This window comes from Pelecanus crispus, chromosome 2, assembly GCF_030463565.1.
Source record: "Pelecanus crispus isolate bPelCri1 chromosome 2, bPelCri1.pri, whole genome shotgun sequence".
Taxonomy (NCBI): Eukaryota; Metazoa; Chordata; class Aves; order Pelecaniformes; family Pelecanidae; genus Pelecanus; species Pelecanus crispus.
In genome coordinates this window covers 168,647,204-168,670,010 of record NC_134644.1, presented here as the reverse complement: position 1 = coordinate 168,670,010, position 22,807 = coordinate 168,647,204, and positions in this window count along the sequence as shown.

The window sequence follows — 22,807 nt, the reverse complement described above, 5'->3', positions numbered from 1 at the left end:
GTGGAGATGAGGCTAAAGATGCTTGGGCTGCAACACAAGCTTCCTGTGAGAGTTTGTGCAAGGGCCACTTCCCTGCCTCATTTACTCCTCTGTCTTTCTCCTTCTGGAGCAGGTAATTTGGGAGACAGTGTCTCTTGTACTGCCTTCCCCTAGAGGTCTAATAAACAGAACATACACCTCCAAGAGTGCAGGGACCAGAGGGGTTCTTGTCTCCCAAACAAGTGTCACTTTTTGTGTCACTTTTTGTATTTGAAGAGTACATAACACTGCAGGAACATTCATTTAAGAGCAGGAGGGAGGCAGAGGTATTTTTTTAACAAGAGCAGCTATTTTGAGCTTTGCCAGAAAGAATAAAAAATAACATCATATAATTTTAAAGTTTTTGGATGTCCAGTAGATACACAGTGATCTTTTTTCTCCAGCTGTGAAGGCAGGAAGTAGGTGGTCAAAAGGAAGAGTGGAATTCAGTAACCAGATTTTAAGAGATGCTGAGGATACTGTACTTAGAACGTAGAAATCATTCCATGAAATGAAGTAGCTAAGGTGTAAGTTTGTGGTGGGTTGACCCTGGCTGGACACCAGGTGCCCACCAAAGATGCTCCATCACTCCCCTCCTCAACTGGACAGGGGAGAGAAAGTGTAACTTTCGGTTCGTAGGTCAAGATAATAACAGGGAGATCACTCACCAATTACCATCAAGGGCAAAACAGATTCAACTTAAGAAAATTAATATAATTTATTACCAAAGAAATCAGAGTGGGATAATGAGAAATAAAACCAAATCTTAAAAACACCTTCCCCTCACCCCTCCCTTCTTCCCTGGCTCAACTTCACTCCCAATTTTCTCTGCCTCCTCCCCCTGAGAGGCACAGGGGGACAGGGAATGGGGGTTGGGGTCAGTTCATCACATGTTGTCTCTGCTGCTCCTTTCTCCTCAGAGGAGGACTCCTCACAGTCTTGCCCTGCTCCAGCGTGGGGTCCCACCCACGGCAGACAGTCCTCCATGAACTTCTCCAACGTGGGTCCTTCCCACGGGCTGCCGTTCTTCATGAACTGCTCCAGCGTGGGTCCCTTCCATGGGGTGCAGCTCTTCAGGAGCAGACTCGGGTCACAAGCCCTGCCAGCAAACCTCTCCACTGTGGGCTCCTTCTCTCCATGGGTCCACAGGTCCTGCCAGGAGCCTCCTCCAGCACAGGCTTCCCACGGGATCACAGCCTCCTTGGGGCACATCCCCCTGCTCCGGCGTGGGCTCCTCCCCGGGCTGCAGTGGATCTCTGCTCCCCCGGGGGCCTCCATGGGTGCAGGGGCACAGCTGCCTCCCCATGGGCTGCACCAGGGGCTGCAGGGGAATCTCTGCTCCGGTGCCTGGGGCACCTCCTCCCCCTCCCTCTTCACTGACCTTGGTGTCTGCAGAGTTGTTTTTCTTACATATTCTTACTTCTCTCTTTGGCTGCAGTTGCTGTTGCACAGTAACTTTTTCCCCCTCTTAAATATGTTATCCCAGAGGTGCTACCACTGTTGCTGATGGGCTCAGCCTTGGCCAGCAGCAGGTCCATCTTGGAGCCAGCTGGCATTGGCTCTATTGAATATAGAGGAAGCTTCTGGCAGCTTCTTAGAGAAACCACTCCTGTAGCCCTCCCATTTCCAAAACTTTGCCACGTAAATCCAATACAAAGTCTATGTCATAACATGCCAGCTCTGCTGTTCCTGTAATAATGCTTAGCAGGGAAGCAATAAAAAGCAGCTAATGGGTAGTAACTTCTTAAGCCACCTCCACTGCCTGATGAGCGAATGTGAGGTACTTAAATAGTATTTAACTCACCAGCCATCTTGAGTATCAGCTTAAGAACATTGAAGTTAAAGTTTTATTTGTTTCTGTGTTCACTAACTCCAGCAAAGAAAGTGAGAGATGCACTGAACTTACAACCAGTATTGTCTATGTGAAAGCCAATGTCCTTAAATAAATTAAGAATAATAATTTAAGTAATTGGACGGAAGTTTCTGACTACTTTTCTATTAAGGAGTCATTCAAGAAGCATTGTTTTTGGCAATCATGATGCAAAATCACTAGATCTACCCTTTAACACTCCTCCTCTCTGCTCTACTCCCTCTTTATACTGATCTACATTACAATCAGGTTCTAAGCCACACCTAGCCAAATAACTTTTCAGACAAATAAGTTGATTTTTAACTTGAATGAGTCTTCCAACTAGGTTCACACTTCCTGCATTCGAATGTACACATCTGCATTCATGTACAGAAAGGAGATTAAAATGCCAGTAAGTAGATCAAATGGAGAGCGGAGAGGTAAACAGAAGTGATTTGAGCTGCTAAAACAAATGATCCTCTAACTATGTCTTTAGGTTCATAACAATACATGCCATTTAAAAATAAATATATATAACTCTATCCTCAATATTGAACTTGACAACCTCCAAATTTAGCAAATGTCAGAGGATAGCTGATGGCTGTGTAGACCTTTTTCTGGCTTGTATTATTTGTCTGACATATTTAAGTGTTCCAAATTTCTGCTATTGTAAAACATTTTGATTTCTGAGGTATTAATTCAGTGTTTTTATTTTTATTTTTAAATGCTCTCATTTCCCCAAAATTCCATCTTGTTATATTGACTGTGATAATGATTTTATGTGTGAGAGGGAAAGCAGGGACGGTGACAGGGAAGGCAGGAAGAAGCAACAAATTTTTACCCAGTCTTTTAAACATTTTTCAGTTTCTTTTTTTTATGCCTATAGTCAGCTTCACAAACTGGTCCACTAAGATAAAGTATGTTGTCCCTTACCAATTCAAATATCACCTAATTTTTGTCTGTACAGTGGTTCAAGTGTAAGCAAAAACTTTATAGCTATTTACATTAGTGTTTACAAGATGTGACAAACACACAAATCCCTATCAGTAGAGGCGTAGACTATAAGCTTGCTGTAAGTATATAATGAGAAGGAAGAGTTGTTTCCTGATGCACTGGTGCTGGTTTCAGAGAGACTTAATGAGACATACACCTGCCAAACACTGATGTGCAAGTTAAAGGAAATGGGGACTGTGTTTAAATTTCCACCATGAAAATGTTCAGAATTCCTTGCTCATTGCTCATGTATAAATGTGTGCAGAAAAAAGAAGGTGGAGGAGGATGTTTACAGAGTTATTTGATCCAGATCTGTTGCAGTGTTGAGGAATAGGACATGTTTTTTCCTCTGCAAATTGGCATCTCAGACTCTCCTTCAAATAAAACAACTTCACATTCATCATTCTAGCATTCATTGGAAACTAGTTTCATGCTCAGCCAGATGAATTTCCTTTAGAGCTCTTCATTACTGTTTGTTTCTTCTGATCATCTGTCAGTCTCAATTATTAAATAAGGTAGTAGACTTTATTACTGGGGTTCTAGGTATCAAAATCAGCAGGACTGTAATAATAATAAACGGGAACAATACCACTGATGCATAGATAGTTCCTTATCTCAAAACTCATAACCCCTATGCACATCCCCAGTTCTAGCATACCAATTTATTATTCTTTTTCAGTATGGGGCATTGAGTCCAGGGACCATGGAAAAAATGTTTTCTTAATAGCACTTGCACAATTTGACATTAGGGTTTTATTCTGCCAGACAAGCTAATGGGTCATATAAGTGTCAGAGACATTACCATTTACAATTATCCCTAACAGCTTGCTTAACACAGCACATTTTCAAAAGACATGCTTTTCCGCTTCACAGGGAACCTTATGCATGCCAATCTGTAGACACTTCCAGTGCAAGCAAAAGTTACCATCTAATTAAACAAAGGTAAAATAGTCCTGATGATCCTGATAAATTGCTTGATTCAGCTGCCTAAACTTAAGTCTCTAGCGCCATTTTAAATGTCTTATTGCACCATGCTTGGCCTCCTGCTGCAGATTTTCTCCAAGACCTCTGTCACATCTGCCAGTTCCTGCAGATGTCTAGGGTATGCAGTGCACCAGCTGTCTCATCCCCTAATGGCTATGTTAAGATATAGCTTAATGTTACTTGCCTTATAGCCTGTTTTTTAACGCTGTAGGGAAGATTCATGGTCTAATAAATTGAGGATAGTGTTAACATTGGTTTTCAGAGGTCAGAGGTGGAACACTGAGTGTCAGGACCTTGAGTGAACCAGAAAGCTCTGATTACTCTGGCCAGCCTGAAAACATCTTCTACAATCCTCCTCCACAAACTCTTTCTTCTCCCTTCCAGCCTAGGGATTTAGCTGTGTGTGTTCAGAGTCAGCCTTCATATGATGCAGCTGTGTTAGCCCTAGAACAAACTTTGGTAAAAACAGCTAAGCTGTGAGGAAGCCCTATGGGAAGCCTTCCAGGGCCTTCACCCATGCTTGCACCCTCTGCCCTGTTCAGAAGCTGCATTTGAGCTCCAGCCCTTGCCCTTGGTCTTTGCCTGAGCTACATTACAGGTATGGCCATGCCTGGCCTTGCACCTTGCAGATCCTGACTCGCTGGCTTGAACTCAGACCTGACTCATCATTAGGACTAATGTGGTGATCATTGCTCTGTGCTGCGCCTGGTTACTGTCACCAGACCTGCTCTGCTCTTCTGTTTTGGGTACTGTGGGACTGTACCCCTTGTCTGCAGGAACACTGCCCTGCCTGCCTGGCTGGGCTGTCACCTCCTGCTCATGGCTCTCCTGCCCTTACACAGTAACCCACTTTCACTGCTTTCTGACACTAAGGGTAAAGGACTTGTCCATTAAAGGCTCTGGAAACCATCTAATGTGTGTCACTACCTCTTACTGCAGATTACAGCAATGTATTTGCAGAATAGACTCACAAAAGTGCTTATATATAGTAAGAACACAATTATTTGGGATCCTGCCATGTCTGTGCACTCTTTCTCAGTTTCTTATTGCTACATGGCAAGCATAAACATGCTAGTAGGATTCAGATTAAACCGTGTTAAAATATCAAGCAGTGATCTTGTGATACTTTTTCTGAAACTGAACTTGTGACTTGTGGTGACACTTTGTGCTTTGCCATTCCTCTGCACATACTCACAAGAGGGAAGGAAATATCACAAAGTCAAAACCTAATCCTGAAGAAAAAGGTAGGCCACTGCCAGTGCCTGACAGTTGTCATGAAAAGAGGCATGGTGAAGCTTAGAAAGGAGAATGGCAGACCATGGCCACTGACAATGTAGGTCCCTTCCGACTGTACTATTCTATTCTATTTTATTCTGTTCTATTCTAAAATGCACTCTGACTACCTTTGTTTAATAAAAATTTGCATTAGTAAAATGACCATTTGACCACGTGACTCTCCTGGTTGTGGCTGGGATAGAGTTAATTTTCTTCCTAGTAGCTGGCATAGTGCTGTGTTTTGGATTTAGTAGGAGAAGAATGTTGATAACACGCTGATGTTTTAGTTGTTGCTAAGTACTGCTCATGCTAGTCAAGGACTTTTCAGCTTCCCATGCCCTGCCAGGTGCACAAGAAACTGGGAGGGAGCACAGCCAGAATAGTTGATCCAAACTGGCAAAAGGGCTATTCCATACCATGTGACATCATGCTCAGTATAGAAACTGGGGGGTATTGGCCGGGGAGCAGCGATCGCTGCTCGGGAACTGTCTGGGTATCGGTCGGTGGGTGGTGAGCAATTGCATTGTGCATCACTTGCTTTGTATATTATTATTGTTATTATCATTATTGTATTGTTATTATTATCATTACTATTTTACTTTATTTCAATTATTAAACTGTTCTTATCTCAACCCAGGAGTGTTTCTCACTCTTACTCCTCCGATTCTCTCCCCCATCCCATCGGGGTAGAGGGAGTGAGGGAGCGGCTGCATGGTGCTTAGTTGCTGGCTGGGGCTAAACCACGACAGTGACAAAATTTGACAGAACAATTTTAACATATAATTTACATATACAAAGGCAGGTGGATCTGTGCAGCAGATATCATTCCTTTCCCTGTCTGAAGATGGTAGACAATTCTGCCTGCCTCCTGACAACTCTTGAGGCGGAGGAAAGCAGTAATTTCACTTTCAGTAATGACAAGAGAAATAGCCAGGATTGGGGTAGGTCTTTTCCTTGACAATTCTGTAGTAAAATGGCAGCTATTTGTGCATTTACAAATCAAATCGAATGCCCATTACACAAGTTGCAAGTGCTCATGCCACATCTTAGCCAGGTGAAAATCCGCCCCCGTAATTCCTGTGTCTTTCATTCCTTCTATTAGTGTGCTCTGGGAGTGACTGAGCTGCTCACTTGAGAGGAATAATGGAAAGAGGGAGGGGTAGAAAAGGATTGGATGTTTATTTTATTGGTGGATGATCATCACCCTTCACTGACAGATGATTTCTACTTAGGTCACTGAGGTGTGTACTCTCAGACCATCACTGTTCTCTGAGCAAGCACAAACAAAAAGAAATGCTGGGAACAAGGATCTGGGAATAATATGGGAGTTGCAAACTATCAAAACAATTTACCACACTTCTCAGATGAGACACAGTAGATCTCTGAAGGTACACAAGCAGCTGACTGTCATGTGAGAGAGCCAAACAGAAGGACATTTCTCGGCTCACCCTAACAAGACAAGGTCACTTACTGCAAACCCAGGACACACTGGAGCAACACTCACGCAGAACCGCCAAATTTTGATTTGGGTATGGGTATGTGATGTAGCTTTTTACTTGCTGGGTTGCTAGGTTAAATAATCCAAAAGGACACTATGGAATAGCCATGCTTGTGTGCTAATAACCTTTTCTGGTTTGCTTTTTGTTTTTTTTTTTTACTCTTGATGAACTTCTTTATGACCATGACAAGAATTTTATAAACTGTATGAAGTAACCCAATAAACACCTGGTTATTTGGTGGGCTATGAAAGAAAATGCTCAGTGCTCAGCATCAGTCACTGGACGAGAGAAATGCCATGACTTTATATTCTATAACCTTACAGCCATATGCAGCATCTTTTTAAAGGCACATATGCGTTCCACAGTAATCTACCATCAGCACAAGGAGTAACTTCTCTCAGCACAGGGTTTTCTGTTTATGTTTGCCCTGGCTGAATCAAGGCTCCAGGCCTTATGCTAGAAGGTGCATTCTTTGGGCCAGACCCTAGGGTTAAATTACACAGTGTTTAATCCAGTGGGTAGTTATACTGTATGCACCTGACACAGGCATACTAGATAAGACTGGAACATACAGATCAGTTGAGCAAAGTCTTGGCCAGTTGTCTGGAGGGGATTTTTCCAGAAGATTATTTCCAACATGACATATACTAAATGGCTAAAAGCAGTAAAAGGTCAGCAGGCCTGTCCTAAAAATATTGGCAGTCAAAACATTCAGAGAGACAGTGAGGAATCTTCAGTGAATTCCTTGGTATTTTTAAGGCCAAAGCCATGTGCAGCAGGAGACATTCCATTTGTAATACCCAAGGCTAACTAACTGGCTCCAGGAGAAGAGAGCAGCATTTATCACCGCCTGTTCTGAAACGTCAGTGGACACTACCACAGAAATGGAGAGACGTATAAGGAACAGGGTAATTCCTCAGCAAATAAGTTCAGTACAATACCGTCCCTCCAGCTCAAGATCAAAAGGAGCAGACCTTGTGATGCACTGGTGTTCATCTGAAGCCAGTAGTGCTTATCGTCAGGATTAGACCTGCTACTGAGACATGCTCTTCGGAAAGAAATGCTGTGAGGAACGAGTGAAAATTCCTCTGAGTTTGGAGAGTTTAACCCAATGATCTTATTGTTATTCTTCCTTGCAGAGTGCACTCTGCTGTCACTTACAAGGCTAATGCTTTACACTCTCATGCTGGCTTTCATTGAGGAATATTGAAGCATTTTATAAGCATTAGTGGATTAAGTTTCACTCCACCCAAAGCAAGGATGGTAAGTGGTATTAATTGCAGTGATATTTGGTTGCTATTTCTCCATGATAGGAATGATGTCACCTTAGATGGCTTAAAGCCCTAAGCACATTTATGATGCTGTGATTCTACAAATGGGGGAAACAGAAAGATATGTTTGCCCTGAACTACTCTTTAAGTCACTGGCAAGACTGGGAGCAGGATGCAACCTAACACGCTCTACCAAGCTCTGAACTCCAGCCTAGGCCCTCCCTCTTCCTGTAAGTGACCGTTTGCCACAGAGCAAATGCACTTTCTGTGCAATCTGAGAACACTTTTGCCATTTAGGAAAAGAAAGGTGAAAAAACCCCAGCCCATCGACACTTAGGCACCTGGTTTAGATCTGCTGTTTGGCACATTTCAGGAGCTAGGACTCAGAGCTAAGACTGATTTCTGCTTTTGGACTGCACGGTTTTCCTGGTCCAGAGTGTTCTCTCTGAAAAGTGTCGAAACCACTTTTTGACTGGAGACTTAGTGGTTGGAGTATAGATAGCAATTTCAGCCTTACAAAGCAACTCAGAAGCATGCTCCAAAAATAAATACAGCATCATATTTTTTAATGAGCAAATGGATTTAATGAGAGGTTGGATCTCACTGGAATATCTTTTCTTACTCCTGTTTCAAGGTCTTCTCCACATTTTGCCTCTAAAAGTCTACCTTCTCTGCAGCTTCTTATTTCTGTTATGTTACTAAGTTGTAAAACATAACAGCTTTCATTACTTATCCTTTAAATTCTTTTAAACTCCTGTTCTCTAGCCTGAGAAGTCAGTGAAATTGTTGATTTCATCTCCTGGGGAATTTGGTTATTGCTGAGTTATGTTTTGGATTTCTTTCCTTGTTTCTGTCTTTGAGTAACTAGAACATGATTTAGCAAGACTAAAATCAATGAATGCCTGTTAAGAGACCAGTGCTTATTAGACTGGGTGTCATCTATCTTTCAGCTGGAAGTTTTGTGACTGTGAATCTCTATGAATACCCTTAAGATGCTAACAACTGCACAGAATGATTCTGTGAAAGCTTTATATTTCTTCCCTTATTTCTTTTCCCTCTAAGTTTTCTGCTTGCTGCTGAAATCTGGTTCTCAGCTGAGAGGAGGGGGAAACAAGTGAGAATGAATGCTGGTCTGACAAGAATTGTATCACTCTGTGCTAACAGAAACCTCCCTGGTCTGCACTGGTGTCTCCACAGTGTTGAACTATATATCAGATACTATACATCTGGAAAGAACTGAATCCTCCTGGCGTCATGGAGACCTCTGCAACCTTTCTGACAGCATGAAAGATTATCTCCTCGACTTTCAGTGCCCCTCAGCCCTCTTCTCTCTCTTTTCCCCAATGCCTTCCCAAATCCCACTTTCAAGAAGTCAGCCCAAGGCAGTTGTGTCTATGCTGTCAGTTAAGGCCAGGGCCTACCCTGACTTTCCTCCCGCCACATTGCTCATACACAGACATGCTCACGGATCCCGTTTCAGATCAGTGCCAGGGAAGAAGCTCAAAGCCCAGCCCAGTGGCCCAGTGCAAGCCCAGACTCCTCTTACAGACTTCTGGGAGGCGCAGACATAGGCAGGGCAGAGACTTGGGTCTTGTCCCAAACGCAACTTTTGAAATCATCGAAACACAGGTCACTCGGGAGCTGCAACTCCGTTGGCACTTCAGCCAATAATGTAAATAGCAAACAAGATTTAGAGGAGCTGAAGTCTATACTCAGGTCTACATTCACAGTTCATATTCTGGTTGCCATACCCTGTGACGCCAACCTCCTACCCACTGCTGGATGATGACCTGTCATGTCGGTGCTTTCACCTGAGTGGCTTTTCATGGCTGGGAGGAGTTGTGTGCAAAGCCAATCCTTTTCCTTTTTCTGTAAAAGTTACGAAATGCACAAGAAGACCTGGATCACTGGTGTGCTGTGATCACTAGTTATATCATTTCGTTGTTTCTTGATATGACTTCATCTGGCAAAATGCCTTGTTTCACCAGCTTTCTGAATAAAATATGATTTGCACAGCACCTCTCCTGTGGGTTTCCTGATTCCAGCTTTAACTCCTAAGATTTACTTCTGTAGCAATTATATAAATCAGTTTTCTAAAGACTTTCTGGGTTTCTGTATTGTGTCTTGACTGATTATTCAAAGAATTTGGCAAAGCTGGGCTGTCAATGGAGACATATTTATATCTGTGTGTGTGTTCACTTCATCTTATAAAGAAGAAGTTACTGAAGTTTATTCACACAATCACAGACTGTCTGAGGTGGGAAGGCACCTTTGGAGATCACCTCATCCAATGCTCTGTTCAAAGCATTGTCAGCTACAGGAGGTTGTTCAGGGCCATATCCAGTTGGGTTTTTAATGCCTCCAAGGATGGAGACTCAAGAACTTCTGTGGCTAATCTGGGTAATATTTTCTGGTGCTCAATCACCCTCGGGGGGGGGGGGGGGGGAAGTGTTTTTTCTTCTGTTTAAATGGAATTTTTTGTGTTTCATTTTGTACTTATTGCCTACTGTCCGAGGAGGGGAGGGGAGGGAGGGGAGGGGAGGGGAGGGGAGGGGAGGGGAGGGGAGGGAAGGGGAGGAGAGGGGAGGGGAGGAGGAAAGTTTCATCAAAGTTTTAATCATATCCTGAGCATAAACTGATGAGTTAAGACATGTTACACTAATGATCAGAGTAGCTCTTTAGATCACCCAGTAGTGGAAGGTAAATTTGCTGATATCTCATGTTCAGGCTGTCAGTTAAGGATATCTTCCATTGCTTCGTCTTCTCTAACAAGCATTATACCCTATCAAAGAAATATTCATATTTGCCTGCCCATGTAGGTTGCAATGCTGACCAAGCTGTAGTTATTAGACAGTGGATTCATTAATTATAAAGGTTCTTTTCCATTTTCACTCTTTACTTGGTAGGTAGGGTACACAGGATTTTAGAACTGCTCTGCTATTTTGCTCTCAGGTAATTCTGGTTTTGTATTCCTTTATTTCTCTTTAAAATAGCCTCTTCCTGAGCTGTTTCAGTAAAAAGCCTGAGGGGTTTATTCATCCCCATCAAATTACATTTATTTAAACTTTGAGCATAAAGAAAATACAAGCATAAATAGGGACCAAGCTGTCAACTTGACTCATCATTTACAGTTAACAGGATTAACTGGGTATAGCAACCAATGCGAAAAATATCTCAGAGTACTGCCACAGGATGAATGGACATATTTTAGTATTGACAACCTTCTCTCTCCCTCCCTCCCTCTCTCTTTAAATATGCATATTATTTTTCCTGTTTAATGAATTAATATAGTGTTTCTTAAGAACTGTCTCAGGCTAGGCACAGAGTATGCTGTTGCTTACATGTTTCCATGACAGTATGGTGAAAGATTCTGGTATAGATAAGGGAAGATTGAGTCCTAACTACACTGTGCTCAGACTTTATGCTTGGAAAAACAGCATGAAAATGCATGAAATATAGGTAGTGGAGCTGATCCCCAAACTTATTTCATGTAGACCATCAGACACTCGAGATGATAAGAACTTCAGAGTACAACTCACCTGTGGTACGTTTGGCATATAATTACTGGGGGAATAGGAATAACTGGAGTTAAACGAAGTTATTTGTACTCTTGTTGGTTAGTAACAAAGTATTATCTAAGGTAATGTCGTGGTTTAGCCCCAGCCAGCAACTAAGCACCACGCAGCCGCTCCCTCACTCCCCCTACCCTGATGGGATGGGGGAGAGAATTGGAGGAGTAAGAGTGAGAAACACTCCTGGGTTGAGATAAGAACAGTTTAATAATTGAAATAAAGTAAAATAATAATGATAATAATAACTATAATAATGATGATAATAATAATATACAAAGAAATGATGCACAATGCAATTTCTCACCACCCGCTGACCGATACCCAGACAGTTCCCGAGCAGCTATTGCTGCTCCCCGGCCAACCCCCCCAGTTTCTATACTGAGCATGATGTCACATGGTATGGAATAGCCCTTTGGTCAGTTTAGATCAACTATTCTGGCTGTGCCCCCTCCCAGTTTCTTGTGTACCTGGCAGGGCATGGGAAGCTGAAAAGTCCTTGACTAGCATGAGCAGTACTCAGCAACAACTAAAAACATCAGCGTGTTATCAACATTCTTCTCCTACTAAATCCAAAACACAGCACTATGCCAGCTACTAGGAAGAAAATTAACTCTATCCCAGCTGAAACCAGGACAGGTAATAAATACATATTACATTTCAGAGGATGCATTTTTACTTCAAACAAAGTATCTGTTTGAAATCAACAGAGGATATTCTATGATTTTAATGGGATTTGGCACCAAAACAGACCACCCTTATCATGCATGATGCTCTGACATAGTCGCCAACAAATACTACTATTCAGTTACCTGCTCAATTGTCTGACTTTGTGCACTGCTGTTACTTTTTTTGCTTTAAACATGTTTGTAAGGAGTGTGGGGTTCACCCCAAAAGTCCATTCTAGCATAGTATCCTTCTCTCTGAAAATGGCCTGTAGCAGCTTTTTAAGGAAGAAAAATAGACAATAAGAAAAATAGAAAATAAGGAGTTAGTTCTTGCAGTGAAAGAGACATTTTGCAAATGTGCAGACTAACAGAGCCCTTAATCATTCCTCAACAGCTAACACTTTTCCTTCTTCCCAGGACCTGACTCAGTCAGGTCTGTACTATACAAACTGTACTATAGTTAAAGGACCTACCAATATGACAGTGTATGCGTACTTTCAAAACCAGCAAAAATAAGCCCAATGTATTGCTACATAAAATACTATCCATTAGCAAATGCAGTTGATTGCAGGTGTTTCTGTATTTCTGAAGAAAAGCCTAAACAAGGCCATGCTGGGTTTTGTTCTCTGCTTAAGAGGCTTAGTCAGAATTTGAATTGAATTTTGTCTGTACACAAGGGTTGACGATACATCTTTTTCCTGTGATTAAAAAATCAAAACAATTTGCTTTTCTTTTAATTGAAAAATCACAACTAACCTGAGTGCTTAGCCATATTTAATCACCATACTCCTTATTAGGACAGCAAATGACAGAGTGTTCGTTGCCAGATGGAGGAATTACAATGATATTACTTCAAGTTCTCCCCACACTGCCTCAATGTCCCTTTGAGGAGCTAATGCTGTTCTTGACTTATGACCTTGAATCTAGAAATTTCTCTAGAGACCGAAGCAGTGATATATATTCTTGCCTTTAGCTGGCTTATTATAACTACGAGCACAGACGTCTCTCATTCTGCACCTAGGCAGTAAGTAAGGATGTACCCATTACCTGAAAAGAAAAGAATACAGAATGTCTGGAAGCCATAAAATGAGCTGTTAAATATCAGAAAACACAGCTTGTCAAATGGAAGCCTTTCATGAGAACATTTTAGTTTCATTGTCTGAATACGAAATTACTGGATGAATGAAAATGCCAGAAGTGAAATATGTTTGGGAGTCACATGGTCTTACTGGCTACGAACTGAAATCCCTCCCCTCCTAATTCAGACCAATGAATTCATACACAATGGGTGCGCTGCCATTCAGAGGTACCTTAACAGGATGGAGAACTGGGCCGACAGGAACATCATAAAGGGAAAAGCCAAGTCCTGTTCCTGGGTAGGAATAACCCTGTGCAGCAATACCTGCTGAGGGCTGACCAGCTGGAAAGCAGTTTTGCAGAAAAGGTCCTGAAGATCCTGCTGGACAGCAAGTTTCACATGACCCAGCAATGTGCCCCTGCAATAAAAGCACCCAGCAGCCTCCTGGGCTGCATTAGGGAGAGTGTTGCCAGCAAGTCAAGGAACTGGTTAAGACCGATCAGGAGCGCTAAGTTCAGTTGTGGACTCCACAGTACAAGACAGACATGAACATACTGGAGAGAATCCAATGAAGGTACCAAGGTGATGAAAGGACTGGCGATCTCTCCCACGAGGAAAGGCTGAGAGAGCCGGGACTGTTTAGCCTAAAGAAGAGAAGGCTCGGGGGGGATCTTATTAATATGCATAAACGTCTGAAGAGAGGGTGCAAAGAGGACAGAGCTGGACTTTTTTTAGTGGTGCCCAGTGGCAGGACAAGAGGCAATGAGCACAAACTGAAACACGGGAGGGTGCCTCTGAACATCAGGAAACACTTTTTTACTGTGAGGGTGACCAACCACTGGCACAGGTTGCTCAGGGAGGTTGTGGCTTCTGATCCTTGGAGATATTAAAAAACTGGACACAGTCCTGAGCAACTGGCTGTAGGTGGCCCTGCTTGACCTCCAGAGGTCCCTTCCAACGCTAGCGATACTATGCAATTTCATCACTGTAAAGAACAGGGATTTTTTTCCCAGTCATTATCTTAAGCATTTTCGTATAACAAGAAAGTCTTTTCCTTGCAACAGGTTGGTAAGAAAACAATCTACCTTCTGTGCACCATTATGTACATTCAGCTCATATTTTGATTCACACAGAAATGTTTTATCATGCCATGTTTTTTCCTGAAAAGTACAAACCTGGCTGTTCCTGCAGAAAAGGCAGTTTTCTTTCTGTTCCCTCTTATGCGTTGACAATCTCTTAGACTTCACTGAACCCTGATTGTGCATTTACCTGATTCTGCAGCAACATCCTGCCTCACCATTAGAAAAGCCACCTTCTCTTGCAGAGATATGGCCCATTTCAAAAGGGAGTATCTTGTCGCAAAGGTTTTCGTAATACAGATAAAATCACACATTCAAGAAAGCCGCAGGTTTAAAGTAAATAGTTACAGGTGTTAGCAACAAATCCATTAGGTCATTTTTAAGAACCAATGATAACCACTGGGAATACAGACAAATTAGAGAGCTGACTCTGAAATAACAAGAGTAACCAGACAGGTTCCAGTTTCTGGGGAAGACTAGTCAGATTAGTCACCTATATCAGCTATGGCTACATTGGGGAAGAAGAAAAGGTGTCTGCATCTACAAAAATCATCTGAGATTTTGGACATCATTAAGCTTATGGAACTTTTAGGGTGTGCTCATCAGTTATAATCACAACAGGCACTGGCAAGTATTTCTCTGAATTCAATTAATTATTATATTAATATTAACATCCTAATACTAATGATGTTTTATATTAAGTGATAAATTTAATCCAAATACTTAATGATGTTTTATATTAAGTGATAAATTTAAAGAAGGAAGTGTTAATGGACGTTGCACATTCTTCAAGGACATTTTCTTGGATTCACAAGAAACCATGATTTCATAAACACAGAGAATCTTTCATTGCACAAAAAAAGCCTTGATTAAAAGAAGAGGTGAAAATGACTATTCTAGTTTAATATGCAATATAACATGGAAAAAGAACTACTTGAACATAATGAATTCAAATAAAAAATTTAATGTAGGCAGCTGATACAGAAAGCAAAACAATCACTGGCGTTTAAATGGCCTAGTAAAAATCATGGGTCATGGCCCAGTAAGTAGGCATATTACAATGAAGGTGAATTCCTAAGTAATGTGTGCATCCACTGTTACATTTGAATGGAAATATAAGAGATAAGGATGCACAGCAAGGGAAAGTGTTCAGTATATATTTTTGCTTTTCATGATGTTGTGAATAAAACAAAAAGCATAGCATTTCTAATAAAGGTGCTTATAAGCATGGTTTGCTAAAATTCAACATTTTCAAATCAAGAAACTTGTAGTACCTATTTTGAGGAGCTTCCTGAACAAGAAACAAGCAAAAACTGAAGACTGCTTAGCCTGACTTCAGTCCCAGAGAAAACAGTGTAACGATAAAATGGTTATCCAATACACAAAGGAGGAAACCCCATGATTAATGGCTGTCCATGTGTCTCATCAAATAAACCTGTCATTTTCCTTATGATAGTATAACTGCTGAAAAGAATTTCTATGAAAATCAAAGAAAAATGACACTGGTTTACTAGACAAGAGTAACAGAATTGTGGGGGTATGAATATCATGATGACAGAAGAACTATTTAAGATAAAGGGCAATTGTGGGACAAGAAAACATTATTATAATTAATAAACTCAGGCTAGAATTTAGAAGAAGGCTTTTATTCATAACAGTAATGAAGCTGTGGTACATCAGGCTAATTTTAGTAGTCAGGAAAACATACTTGTTTTTCTACAGAGCAGTCTATAAAATATATTACATAACTTCATCCTTTGTGATAAAATAAAACTGTATTCAATGACATGGAATGTCTCTTCCCATTCTATGCTGCTATTATTCATCCATCTGATCAAGATAAACATTGATGCAGCACATTTGGATTTCTGCAGGGCATTTGAGAAAGTACTACACAAAATTTTACTTTCTATGGAACAAATAAAACAGCAAATGGATTAAAGTCACTTATTGTAGCAGCTGTTTAAGTGGAGTCATCCATGAACTCACCAATTTACAATGTTGCAATGCTTCTAGTAAAGATCTCAATAATTATATCCAATATTTATAGATAAATCTTGAAGATAAGAAAAAAAAGGAAGATAAATAATGAAGGAGACATGCTTCTTCAACAGGATATTCTAAAGTATCTTAAAATTGTTTCCCTGCAATAAACTGCTCAGTAACATGTGCAAGAGCAGGAAATCCATGCTGAACTTACTTGATATGGGACCTTTCAGTGGAAAGTGGTAAGTCAGAGAAAAAAAACACTTTTGTTCAACAATAGAATATCATCTCAACATACTAGCAGTGAAGTGCTATAGTAGAAAGGACTAAAATAATCTTCAGAAGTATAAACAGCAGGACTGTCAAACAAAAATAAGGAAATTGCCTTGTGTCTGTACACCGTGCTGTCAAGATCCCCAAGAGTTCTGTGCTTCTTACTTGTAAAGGATGCAGAAAAATACTTGTGCAAGAAGGAAGATGGCAGGAAGACAGCAAAAATGTTCTATGGACTATATTTTCTGTTGAAAAACTTCAGGAGCTCAGTCTATTCAACTTATTAAAGAAATTGGGTTTGGCGCTGCATCTGATAATGAGGTGAGTGTAGAGAAAAATTCATAACAGGATTCAGTGAACAGTGAGAGCAGTTTAGGTTTGTACACCCCTGAGTTGAAAAACACAGAAATTATAAAGGTCAGTTTCCAAGAAATTAGAATAATCAAGCACTGTAATAGTTTACAAAGGACAGTGAAGTCGGAGGGACTACTTCTAGGAGAGATTTGAGTACACTGACATATATTGCATAGTCATGTACATTGATACAAGGTTTTACCTCCAGGTTGTCCTCAGTTAACTAGAGCTCTGTGAGCCCCTGATGCACACTGAAGTCACTCCTTGTACTCTGCACCAAAACGATCCATGTTGTATCATTTGCTTATGAATCTTATCCCACTATAATATAAAGCTAATATTGATATGTTCCCAAGGCAAATATTTCATATAAACCTGCTTTTCCAGGTTCCCTTTATTTTAATGGCTATAAATAAACAGTTTGTGATTCATTACTAAAGGAAACCTCTAACATAAATCCAATTAACTGCAAGCTTAGAGTTTCTGGTTTTCTTCTCTGGGAGCCAGGACAATTAACTCACATGTAGGTATCTGCACTGTCTGTGTCTAAAGATGATTAAGATGAATCCTAGCCCAGGGAATTAATCTTTCTTTGTAGGTCTACATCTATGTACAGAGGACAAAAACACCACTCTTGTGCGATTGCAAGTGGAGAACTTAATGGATTTAAGGCATACAAAAATAAATTCCAAGAGTTCTGCAGGAATTTAGAATATGTGAGGTCAAACTCACACCCAGCAGTTAAAAGCGGCTTCCAAAATTAGGCTGAATTGCTGTTGGGAGCTAAGTGGAGCATTAGAATATATGTTGTTAGTGTGTAAAAGCTTGAGACTAGTTCTTAATATTTAAACTTTGTAGCCTTTTGAAGAAGGTTAGGTATCTTCCTATACATTTGATGATGTCATCTCATTTCTGAAAGACCTCTCTCATTTGTACTCAGGAACCAAACTCAATTGCCCTGGGAAATACTTGGAATCTATGCATCTTCTTCCTTTATGGATCCTTATAGAGGTTTTAAATTTCATTAATATGCTCATATCTCTTACAATTTTGGTTTAAAACAATGACCATAAGTTTGTTTTGGGTTTTCATTGGTAACTGGCAGAAGTCAAGGAGAAATCCTTTTTATGCAAAATAAATTATATGAAATTAGTTGGTGGTTTGGGGTTTTTTTTGGTTGATTTTGTTTTTCCCTAACATCAGAGTGGCCAGTCAGAAAAATTCCTTCAAATGCTTGACTTGTTCATTTATCTGTAGATAAATAGGACAATAATAACAACAACAACAACAATAATAATAATAATAAAGAAATATTTGAAACTAGGGAGGTATTTTCCACATGTTAAACAAACTGACAGGGACCCTGAGATTTTCTTGCCTTAAGCAAAGAGCTACATGTTTTTTTTAAATCTGTCCTGCAAACCCTTCAGCATATATGAGGGCCCAGTTTCTCTTTTTCTCTGTCTGTATCATGTCATGGACAAGAAAGAATAAAGACAACCTGTAGTGTATCTGGATACTGGGGTTTATTTAAGAAGCAAGGTTATAGGAGTCTTTCCCTACTTGATTATCTAACTCACTCACTCTCCCCAGCAGTGCTATGTTCACCAGGTCTTAACTCCCTTCCCCTGTAAGGAGGTCACTGCTGGTCCATGATGCTCAGGCAGAAAGTCATGTTGGTCCAAGCTGTGCCTCTGCTCACAGTCACCAGTCATGGACACTACTGGCCACAATCACTGGGTGTCCGCAGGGACTTATCTCTGCGCATCTACTCCATCTCCCATACCTCCTTCCATTTCCAGGATGTTTCCTTCATCCAGGACCTTCACTTTCTTCTTTCTGGACCTTGTCTTTCTTTCCCCCCCATTCTTTTCAGGAACACATCTTTTTGGCACCACCTCTTCTTTCCAGATGCTAAGCCACTTTTCTGTGTCTAAAGAATCTAAGAGCAGAAAAACAACACGTGATCAGCCTCGTAACTGGTGGTTCTTTCTCATGTCCCAACAAGTTTGGGTCAATATTGAAACTTGAACTTCCAAGAAGTTTTCAAGAGGTAACCTGAAACACAAGATATTAGATGTCAGAATTCAAAAGTTTCTTGCTAAGTGAGATCAAACTAAATGATAAAAATGACCTCAAAACCCATGTAACTATGAGCATACCAGATGTTATCACACCAGGTGTCTTTCTTTTGTGATGCAAGGTCTCAGAGTAAGGAGGAGAAAATCACATTATTCTCTGCTATTTAGTTGCAACATTACTTCCCACACCAATGATAATTATTTAATTTTTTATCTATTACCAACTCCAGAATTTTAAACATTATTATTTGATTGTGTTTTCTCTCCTTTTTAAAATATTATTTTCCTTAAGTTTATTAACTTGCATTTTTCCAAGGTAAATGCAATGTTATTTTCTTTGCCTTCTTGCTTCTCTTTGGTGAGGTTTTGGGTTTTTTTTTTTTTTTTGGCCTTACTGATGTTTCCAAGATCTCTTTGTGTTGCATTTTTCATAAGTTCCTGTAACATCATTTTGCATAATTACTAGAGTTTCTACAAAAGAACTCTAGCATATCAGCAGTCTTCTAATCATGTTCTTGTTATGTTGAAATTGATCATTATGCAGTTTTCATGGCTCCTTTGGATAGCCGTCCACAGGAAATTATGTTTATATAAGCTGATTTTCAATAAAGTCCTGTTAAAGAATCATGGATTTTCAGAATAGTTGAAGTTGGAACTGGCCTTTAAAGATCATCTGGTCCAGCCACCAGCACTGGACACAGCACACTACATCTGTCTCACTAAATCAGGGGGAAAATATTATCTCCCTTGACCTTCACCAAGGGCAAACTGTGCCTGACTAATCCAGTGGCCTTCTACAATGGAGTGACTGCATCAGTGGACAAGGGAAGAGGTACCGATGTCATCTACCTGGACTCCTGTAAGGCCTTTGGTATGGTCCTCCACAACATTCTTGCCACTAAATTGGAGACATAAGGGTTTGATGGATGGACTCTTAGATGGATAATGAATTGACTGGATGCCTGCGTCCAAAGAGTTACAGTCAATGGCTCAATGTCCAAGCAGAAACCAGTAACGAGTTGTGTCCCTCAGGGGTCTGTACTGGGACCAAATCTATGTAATATCTTCATCCACCACACAGACACTGGGATTGAGTGCAGTTGTAAACTGAAAGAGGGTAGATTTAGATTAGATATAAGGAAGAGATTTTCTATAATGAGGGTAGTAAGACACTGAAATATGTTGCCCAGAGAAGTTGTGGATGCACCATCATTGGAATGGTTCAAGGTCAGGATGGACGGGGATTTGAGCAACTTCATCTAGTGAAATAAGTCCCTGTCCATGGCAGCAGGGTTGGACTAGATGATCTTTAAAGTTCCTTTCCAACACAAACCATTCTATAATTCTATGACTTACTGGCAATGCTCTTCCTAATGCAGTCCAGGAGCTAGCTGGCCTTCCTTGCTGCAAGGGCACACTGTTGAATTACATGCAACGTGGTGTCCACCAGCACCCCCAGGTCCTTTTCTGCAAAGCTACTTTCAAGGTGGTTAGTCCTCAACTTGTACTGGTGAACAGGGTTATTCTTCCCTAGAGGCAGGACTTTGCACTTACCTTTGTTGAGCTTCATGAGGTCCCTGTCAGCCCATTTCTCCAGCCTGTTCAGGTTCCTCTGGATGGCAGCACAACCTTCTGGTGCATCAGCCACTCCTTCCAGTTTTATATCGTCTGCAGACTTGGTGAGGGTGCACTTTAATGAAGATCTTAAGCAGTATTGGCTCCAGTACAGATCCCTGCGGTACCTCACTAGTACCTGGCCTCCAGTTCAACTTTGTGCAGCTGATCACAATCCTTTGTGCCCAGCAGTTCATGCATCTTTCAGTCCACCTCACTGTCCATTTATCTTGTCCTTATTTAGAATCATAGAATCGTTTAGGTTGGAAAAGACCTTTAAGATCATCCAGTCCAACCATTAACCTAACATTACCAAGACCACCATTAAACCAATTAATGGTAGAGTAGCAATTTCATGTTTCCTGGCTTGGTGGCTCAGTTATTTATAACAAAAGTAAAAACTAGGAATCATTAAGATTGGAAAGGACCTCTAAGATCATCAGTCCAATCATCAACCTAACACCACCATGCCCACTGAACCATGTCCCCAGGTGCCACATGTACCCATTTTTTGAACACTTCCAGGGATGGTGAGTCCACCACCTCTCTGGGCAGCCTGTTCCAATGCTTGACTACCCTTTCCATGAAGAAAGTTTTCCTGATATCCAATCTAAATTTCCAATCTAATTTCATAGCTTATCTAAGGATGCTATGAGTGACTGTCAGAAGCCTCACTGGATTCAAGATAAACAACATCTACTGCCCTCCCCTTGCTTACTGAGACAGATATCTTGCTGTATAAATCTATCAGGTTGTTCAGTCATTTTACCTTCATAAATCCGTGTTGACTACTCCCAATCACCTTCTTCCCCTTCATATATTTGGAAATGGATTCCATCAAGATTTGCTCCATCATCTTGCCAGAGATTGAGATGATGCTGACCACTGCATATTTCTCCAGATCTTCCCTCTTGCTGTTCTTCAAGACAGGAGTGATATTTGTTTTCTTCCCATCCTCAGGAACCTTCCCTGATCATAATGACCTTCAAGGATAATCAAGAGTGGCCATGCCATGACATAGACCATCTCCCTTCCTGTGTGAATTAGTGCAGGCACTTCAGATGGGCTTCAGTCATGGAGATTTCCCTGAAAAGGTATGAGAAATTCCCCCACATCCCCTACAGATGTCCTGTAGGCACTTCATTATTGACGTGCATATTGCAGACAACACCAAGCTGAGTGGTGCGGTTGACACGCCAGAAGGACGAGATGTCATCCAGAGGGACCTGGACAAGCTGGAGAGGTGTGCCTCTGTGAACCTCATGAGGTTCAACAAGGCCAAGTGCAAGGTCCTGCACCTGGGACGGGGCAACCCCCGGTATCAGTACAGGTTGGGGGATGAAGGGATTGAAAGCAGCCCTGCAGAGAAGGACTTGGGGGTACTGGTAGATGAAAAAGCTGGACATGAGCCAACAATGTGCGCTTGCAGCCCAGAAAGCCAACCGTATCCTGGGCTGCATCAAAAGAAGCGTGGCCAGCAGGTCGAGGGAGGTGATTCTGCCCATCTACTCTGCTCTGGTGAGACCTCACCTGGAGTACTGCATCCAGCTCTGGAGCTCTCAGCACAAGAAGGACATGGACCTGTTGGAGCTGGTCCAGAGGAGGGCCACAAAAATGATCTGAGGGCTGGAGCACCTCTCGTATGAGGCCAGGCTGAGAGAGTTGGGGTTGTTCAGCCTGGAGAAGAGAAGGCTGCGGGGAGACCTTATTGCGACCTTCCAGTACTTAAAGGGGGCCTGTAGGAAGGATGGGGACAATCTTTTTAGCAAGGCCTGTTGTGACAGGACAAGGAATAATGGATTTAAACTAAAGAAGAACAGATTTAGACTAGACATAAGAAAGAAATTTTTTACAGTGAGGGTGCTGAAGCACTGGAACAGGTTGCCCAGAGAGGCAGTGGTGGCCCCATCCCTGGCAACATTCAAGGTCAGGTTGGCTGGGGCTCTGAGCACCCTGATCTGGTTAAAGCTGTCCCTGCTCACTGCAGGGGGGTTGGGCTAGATGTCCTCTAAAGGTCCCTTCCAACTCAAAGCATTCTGTGATTGTGATATTCTTGGGATGGGACCCTTTAAGCTCTGTTACCGTTTTCAAGGTCTCTCTATTCCATATCACACTGCATGCTGCTTACCAACCCAATCCACACCTTCCTCACTTCTTTGTGGGTCATCATCTCCTTTATTCCATTATATAAAATAATTTTTGGATCAACTCATTCG